This window comes from Zea mays, chromosome 5, assembly GCF_902167145.1.
Source record: "Zea mays cultivar B73 chromosome 5, Zm-B73-REFERENCE-NAM-5.0, whole genome shotgun sequence".
Classification (NCBI taxonomy): Eukaryota; Viridiplantae; Streptophyta; class Magnoliopsida; order Poales; family Poaceae; genus Zea; species Zea mays.
In genome coordinates, this window is record NC_050100.1 from 206,976,063 (window position 1) to 206,984,962 (window position 8,900).

Below are 8,900 nucleotides of genomic sequence, written 5' to 3' on the forward strand. Positions count from 1 at the left end.
AGCTCATTTAGTGTTCTTACAGTCATTGTTTACAGTGTACAGTTTAGTTACAAGCACATCAGCAGAAATATGATCAAACTAGCTAAAGAAGATCAGTCTTCGACATGTGGTTGTGGATCAGTAGGTGTCTGAGATTGAGATGCATGAGAGGACTCTGGAGTGTCAACTGGAACTTGTTCATCATCAAGATATAGATCAGAGAATGAGTCTTCAAGTTCTTTGTTCTCAACAGTGTGTTGGGTCCTTGCATTCCCTTCCTCCCAGTCCTTGATGCAGGTCAGCATCTCGACCATCTCCGAGGTCAGTCGACGTCGACGCTCCTCGATAATCCTGCCAGTGAGACTGAAAGCACTTTCTGATGAAATGGTAGAGACAGGCACAGTTAGTACATCCTTAGCCAACATAGAAAGAGATGGGTAGGTCAGCTTGTGATCCTGCCACCATGTCAACAGATTAAAGTCATCATCATACTTCTGGACAGTATCACTATCCAAATATGCTGATAACTCAGAACCAGCCCCAAGGGATGCACAATTGCTTGCTGCTTGCAGCAAAGCACTAGCTGAAGTGTGTCTAGAGAGAGAAGCAGATGGAGTGGGGTTGGAAGAAGAACCTGTTCCACCAATTAGGGTTGAAAACAAATCATCATCATCATCACCATATATCATACCCCAGTTAGTCCTTTTCTTACCAGTCCTTGTTGATTGTGAGGGTCTAACTGAGGGCACTGCACCAAACTTAGCTTCATACTTGTTAAATACCTCAGTTAATTGTGCTCTTACAAGAGTTAAATAATCAGAGTAATCATGGTGTGTGACACCAGCTAAAATAGATAGAACTCTATTGAAGCCCCTCAATTTAGCTCTAGGATCAAGAATGAATGCAAATGAATAGAGAAGTGGAATATCCCTCCAGTACTTAAGGAACTTAGTTTGCATAGGAAAGACAATAGTTCCAAGCAATCTATCATGTTCATATGAATTTAGATGTTTAGCAATCTGAATTATATGATGCATCATCAATGAAGATGTTGGATAGTAGACACCAGATAGAACACAGGTTGAGTCATAAAATAGTTCAAGGAATACCAAGATTTTTTCAGCAACATACCAGTGATCATCAGACAAAAGCATAGGTTCACCTGTAGCTCTAGGGTAGTGAGTTTGAATGAACACATCAAATGTGTTCCTGTAAGGCAGTAGATGCTTAAGCATAAGGTAAGTGGAGTTCCACCTTACCTCCATATCCAATCCAAACTTACGAGGACGTGTATTCATAGCAATGCAATATGATTTGTATAAAGCAATGCGTTGATTAGAAGAGTTCAAAAATGATATAGCAGTTCTAAATGATTCTAGATAAGGTTGAATCCTTTTTAAACCAGACTTAACAATCAAATTCAGAATATGACATGCACACCTTTGATGCAAAAAAACATCCCCAACATAACCACTAAGTAGAGGAGTAAGTCTCCCCATAGCAGATGTATTAGCAGAAGCATTGTCCAGGGTTACAGAAAAGGTTTTATCATTAAGACCATATTCTTTTAACACCTCAAATATTCTCTCAGATATGTTTTCACCACTATGTGAGACATCAATCAGCCTTAGTCCTATTATCCTTTTTTCCAATTCCCATGCAGAATTAACATAATGTACAACAACACTCAAGTAATCCTCTTTAGCATTCCCAGACCATATATCAGATGTCACAGCAACAGAAGAAACAGAATTTGTAAATGTTTCAAGAAGCTTAGCACGTGAATCATTGTAATACTTTTTAATATCTCTAGTGGTTGTTTGCCTAGAGACAGCAGAAAATCTAGGATTGTGAGCCTTTTTAATGTACTCTTCAAAAGCAGATGATTCAGCCAAGCAAATAGGTAGATCAAGCCTACTTATCAAACGACACATCTCAGACCTAGCAACATCAGCATTGTACTCCCACAATCTAGCACTACCATCAGGATTAAACTGGAGCAGGGACTGGGCAAAGGCATTTCTGCCATGCTTCAGTTTGCATGCAGTTCTATGCCTATTAAGATGACCAGTGCCACCAGAAGATTTAGCAGACAAAACACACTTGCAAACTTTGCACTTAGCCTGACACCTGACCCTCACACCATCAACAACCTTATATATTTTGTCAAAGTCATTCCAAACATCAGATGTGGAAGCTCTATTTCTTACCCGAGAACTAGTAGGTGTGTCTGCCTCAACATCGGCCACAACAGTGTCAGGATCTATGTTGATGGGCTCCGCCGCCGTTGAAGGAACAGCAGCCTCACTGCCACCAGTTTGGGCAGGCACGCTGTCGTCGTCGGCCATCAAGCACAGATCACAGAGCACAGGCCACCAGATTAAGAACTTACCAAAGCCGGAGCACCAGATCGGTCCCTCACGGCTAAAATCACAGAACAATAGAGTAGATTAGGGTTTGAACCAACACAGATCACAAATACAAGCACTGGATTAAGGACTTACCAGAGCCGGAGCACCAGATCGGTTCCTCACGGCTAAAATCACAGAACAATAGAGTAGATTAGGGTTTGAACCAACACAGATCACAAATACAAGCACTGGATTAAGGACTTACCAGAGCCGGAGCACCAGATCGGTTCCACACGGGCGGCTCAACTCACAGAACACAAGGTAAAGTATAGTAGATTAGGGTTTGAACCAACACAGATCAGAAATACAAGCACTGGATTAAGCACTTACCAAACCGGAGCCCCAGATCGGTTCCTCACGGCGGCTACAATCAGAGAAGGTATTATAGTAGATTAGGGTTTAGGGTTGGTACACAGATCACAAGAACAAGAACCGGTTACGATACACAGATCACAAGAACAAGCACCAGATTAAGAACATACCAGAGCCGGAGCACCAGATCGGTCCCTCACGGGCGGCTAAAATCACAGAACACAAGGTAGTATAGTACATTAGGGTTTAGGGTTCGAACACAAATCACAAACATAGATCACAAGAACAGATCACAAGAGTAGCTTACCAAAGCCGGAGCACCAGATCGGTCCCTCACGGGTACAATCACAGAGCAAGAAGGCAGTAGAGTAGATTAGGGTTCGGGGTTCAAGCACAGATCACAAGCACAGATCACAAGAACAAGCACTAGATTAGGAAGTCTCAACCTCGTCGGACCGTACCGGAGTCGGACCGTGAGGTGGAGCGGCGGAGTCGGACGGTGAGGAGGCGGCGGAGTCAAATCGCCCCCAAATCGCCAGGAGACGGAGAGACCGAGGGCGAGACCGCGAGAGACAACGGTGAGGACTGAGGAGGAGCGGTGGAGCACCGTACCGGAGTCGGACCGTGAGGTGGAGCGGCGGAGTCGGACGGTGAGGCGGCGACGGAGTCTGAATCGCCCCCAAATCGCCAGGAGACGGAGAGACCGAGGGCGAGATCGCGAGAGACAACGGGCGAGGCGAGAGAGTGAGAGTGTCTGACGAGGCGGGCCCAGAGGAGAGGGGGGACGGGATATTTGTGTATCCTATAGCCGTGCCTAACCGTGCCTGGGACTTAATCGTGCTGTGCCCGTGCCGGCCCAGCGTGCCTGGCGCTCGGCCCAGGCACGGCACTACCTGTCGGGCCGTGCCGGCACGGGCCCGGTACCAACCGTGCCGTGCCGTGCCCAGGCACTACGGGCCGTGCCGTGCCCAGGGCCGGCCCGATTAGCCCGGCACGGCTGGCCATCTATAGGAGGAGGTGAGGAGGCTAATCGTCTTTTGGGTATCACTAGCCCATGCTGAACATCTCTAGTGTACCCCCACTTTACAAATAATACATTCTATAATATAAAACAGTGTAAAACAACGTTTTTATAATCATATATTATACAAATAGTACAATCTACAGAGAAAAATGATGCAAAACAGTTTTTTATGATCATATGAGTGAATTGTTGTACATTACACCCATATAGTCACAAAAACATTGTTTCACTGTAGATTATACTTTTTGTAGAGTGTAGTTTAAATATAGATACGAATATACTCCCTCCGGTGCAGTAAAAGAAGTTATCCTGCGCGTGATCGAGCGTGCACAAAAAGAAGTCATAGCGCGCGTGGGTCTGGGATTTGGACGTTGTTGCCCCTAGTAATTGCACAAAAAAAGATGCATTTAAGAGGAATTGAACTTGAGACCTCCAGTCTAAAATGCCTTGGAGCTGCTGCAACAACCAATCAAGCCTGATTGTTTTAGTGACGTTAATGCACCCATATCCCTATTTAATAGGGTCAAACAGGGAAAACTCTATGATAATTAATCACTCCTTGGTATGCACAATCATGTCCTAAACGACTACCTTTACTGCACTGGAGGGAGTATGTAAGTTGTGGGAGATCATCGCAATTTGTGATGTTTGGTCTGATTCTCACCTTTAAAGTCCATTATCGAGGACATTACTTCATTCGCCTAATTTAGGCCATGTTGGATCCCTAGCTAGGTTGAACTAGTTAATGAATAAATTGTTAGCTATGAGGTAGCTAACAATTAGCTACAGTAATAGTTGATAGTGTTTATAACCCAGCAACTAATTTTTAGTAGCTAATTATTAGTTTTAGAGGTTCTAAACATGTCCTCACGTGATGTTTGAATACACTAGAGCTAATAGTTAGTTGGCTAAAAAATTACCAGTGAAATTAGCTAACTAACAAATAGCTAACTATTAACTAATTTACTAAAAATAGCTAATAATTAAACTATTAACTAGGATTTTTGGATGTCTCTAACTAATTTTAACCACTAACTGTTAGCTTTAGTACATTTAAACACTTCAATAATTTTTTATTACTCCCCTCGAATAATATAGATGATGTAGATTGTATATCACCAGAAGGAATATAAGAAAGAACATCATATCTAAGGTTCAATTTTTTAGCAAGCAAAAATTTCTATCACCTAATCAATTAAGGTACTACTTTGTTCTTCATTCTTAACTAGGTGAACGTCAGTGCGTTGCTACGGAGTGAATATGTTATGATAAGATATATTGAAATTAAAAAAAATCTATTTTATGTTTTTGTCATCACCTTTTAAAGTTTTTCGTTTTGTTTTCTTGTAACAAACATATTTATTAGATCTATATGTGCTTGTACTCAGATGCAATACATGATATAAAATTTTGCTTGTTATTTTTCTACCTTAGCACAAGGTGGTTGTTGATCATTGCCCAATTTTAGTTACTTTAGGTTACAAGAACAGATTACTTGAGTGGTTGATAAGCATTGCATTTTAATGTACATGGTGGATTTGTTTGATGTGTAAGGCCCCGTTTGGTTAGAGGGACTAATCTTTGTCAAACGAAAGGACTAAAGTAGGAACTAATTGACTTTAGTCTCTAGTCCCTCACATGGGTGCTAAAAGGACTAAACGACAACATTTACTCCAATTTTCCTTGCCTAGAAAACTGGTGTGAAACAAGAAAAGGGGCATTTTGGTCCTTATGTGTTGGATTTAATGTATTTAGAATTTATTTAGTCCCTACAATCAAACAAGGTAGAGACTAAAGTTTAGTCCCTGGACTAAACTCTAGTAGTAGGACTAATGGAACCAAACAAGCCTTAAGACTTATGTAAAAATTCTTAACTTTAAAAGATGATAACAAAAACATAAAATGAAAATTATATTTTTTAATTTCAACATGTCTTATTATAACATGTTCACTCTGGCGTTCAACTAGTAAATAGATGAAAGCTCCTTAGTACAACAAGAAAGAACAATAGTGCTATTGGTTAGAAGGGGCATATTTTATTGGCTCTGTGTTGGTCAGAGTTTGATCCCAATAAGCGTCCCATTTTTGGCCATTTATCGGCCGGTAACAGAACCATGAGAATGGAAAAGGGAGGGTATGAGAATGGCGCGAGGGAGAGGATGGAGAATGGGAAAGGAAGGGAATGGGAACGGTAGCCAACACCAGAGAGAGGACGGAGAATGGGAATGAAAAAGGGAGAACGGAGAATGAGAATAGCAAAATAGGGAAATGACAGAACCAATAATGGTAGGCTACTCTTGGAGTTTTAATAAGTGGTAGAGAATTGATTTCGTACCACAAGTTCCCTTTGATTTTGTTAGATATCTTGACGAATATTTAATTACCCAACTCAATAGTGACCTACTAGGCTCTATACTTAAATTTAGAGCATCTCTAGTAGTTTTATAAAAAAAAACTTTCTAAAAATAAAAATAGATGTAAGTTGTTAAATAATAATGAGTAAAAAATCTATGTTCTCCAATAGTTATCTATTTTTAGTTGTCAAATATCTTTTTTGCATGTATATGTGTTTAGAAAATAAATAAGAGGTTGCTACATTTAGCAACAATGTGGGGTTGGGTAGGAATTTTAAAAAACTTAGCCACCTTTTTTATATAATTGTTGAAGGTCCTTTTTTAGTAACAACTTCTTAGATTCGTATTTAGGAACTCATTTAGAGGACTATTACATATGCTCTTAATTGTTAAAACATGTATTGATTACTTACGCCCGTTCCTTTTTCCCAAACGACAGATCCAAATTCAATGGCTCAGTTGTTTTTTAATATATTTCTCCTATATTTTAGGTGTCTTTATTTTAAAATAGTTTTAGACACTTATATCTCTACTATACTAGCACCTGTTTTAATGGTCGTCCCGCGTTATTTTTTTTATAAACCCTACTGAAAGTCGCCTAGAGGGGGGTGAATAGGCGGAAACTGAAATTCACAAACTTTAAGCACAACTACAAGCCGGGGTTAGCGTTAGAAATAAATTCGAGTCCAAAAGAGAGGGCGAAAACAAATCACAAGCAAATGAAGCGGATGACATGGTGATTTGTTTTACCGAGGTTCGGTTTCAAAGAACCTAGTCCCCGTTGAGGTGGTCACAAAGACCAGGTCTCTTTCAACCATTTCCCTTTCTCAAACGGTCACCTAGACCGAGTGAGCTTTCTCCTTAATCAAATGGGTCACTTAGACCCGACAAGGACCACCACATAATTGGTGTCTCTTGCTTTGATTACAAGTGCTCGAAGAACAAGAATGGGAAGAAAAAAGCGATCCAAGAACAAGAGCTCAAAGAACACGAGCAAAACTCTCTCTCTAGTCACTAAGTGTTTGGAGTGTATTTGGGACTTGGAGAGGCTTTGATTCTTTTGAATTGTGTCTTGTATTGATTGCACTAGCTCTTGTATTGAATGAGATGTCTGAAAAACTTGAATGCTTGGAGTGGTGGTGCTTGGGGAGTATTTATAGCCCCAACCACCAATTCAACCGTTGGGGAGGCTGTTTGTCGATGGGCGCACCGGACAGTATCCGGTGCGCCAGCCACGTCAACCAACTATTAGGGTTCTAACGGTTTTGACCGTTCGAGCTCTGACATCTTGGGGCACCGGACAGTCTGGTGCCGCACTGGACATGCACTGTTTAGTGTCCGGTGCACCTTCTGGCGCTGCTCTGACTCTGCGCGAACTGTTCGTGCACTGTTCACGTTGCAGGCGACCGTTGGAGTCGACCGTTGTGCTTTTTAGCCGTTGCTCCGTTGGCACATCGGACAATCCGATGAATTATAGCGGAGAGGTGTCTGAGAAACCCGAAGGTGAAGAGTTCAGATTGTACGACCCCTGGTGCACCAGACAGTCCGGTGCGCCAGACCAGGGTTTGCTCCTTTCTTTTGAATCCTAACTTTGATATTTTTATTGGTTTATGTTGAACCTTTAACACCTGTAGAATATATAATCTAGAGCAAACTAGTTAGTCCAATTGTTTGTGTTGGGCATTCAACCACTAAAATCATTTAGGAAAAGGTTTAAGCCATATTTCCCTTTCAATCTCCCCCTTTTTGGTGATTGATGCCAACACAAACCAAAGCAAATATATAAGTGTAGAATTGAACTAGTTTGCATAAGGCAAGTGCAAAGATTGCTTGTAATTAAACCAATTTTTACTTTCACTAGATATGCATGGATTGCTTTCTTTTTATTTAACATTTTGGACCACATTTGCACCACTTGTTTTGTTTTTGCAAATTCTTTTGGAAAATCTTTTCAAAGTTTTTTTGCAAATAGTCAAAGGTATATGAATAAGATTCGCAAGAAGCATTTTCAAGATTTGACATTTTCTCCCCCTGTTTCAAATGCTTTTTCCTTTGACTAGAACAAAACTCCCCTGGAAGAAATTCTCCTCTTAGTGTTAAAGAGGGTTTTAACAATTGAAAAAAGGTTTAGGTACCAATTGAAATATCTTTGAAGATAAATATACTAAAATATATCAATTGAAAATTTTGAAATTGGTGGTGGTGCGGTCCTTTTGCCTTGGGCTAATACTCTCTCCTCCTTTGGCATTAATCGCCAAAAACAGAGTCTTTTGAGAGCCCTTATTTACTTTCTCCCCATTGGTATGAGTAATAAGAGTGAAGATTATACCAAAGTGGAGAGTGGTATGGAGTGACGACGAAGGGTAGATAATACCGATAGAGTGGAGTGGAAGCCTTGTCTTCGCCGAAGACTCCATTTCCCTTTCAATATATGACTTAGTAGAAATTCTCTTGAAAACACATTAGTCATAGGCATAAAAGAGATATGATCAAAGGTATATAAATGAACTATGTATGCAAATTATCAATCAAAGTTCCGAGAATCAAGAATGTTTAACTCATTCCTAAGTTTGGTAAAGGTTTTCTTATCTAAAGGTTTGGTAAAGATATCGACTAATTGATCTTTTGTGCTAACATAAGCAATCTCGATATCCCCCTTTGTTGGTGATCTCTCAAAAAGTGATATCGAATGACTATGTGCTTAGTGCGGCTGTGTTCAACGGGATTATCCGCCATGCGGATTGCACTCTCATTATCACATAGGAGAGGGACTTTGCTCAATTTGTAGCCATAGTCCCTAGGGGTTTGCCTCATCCAAAG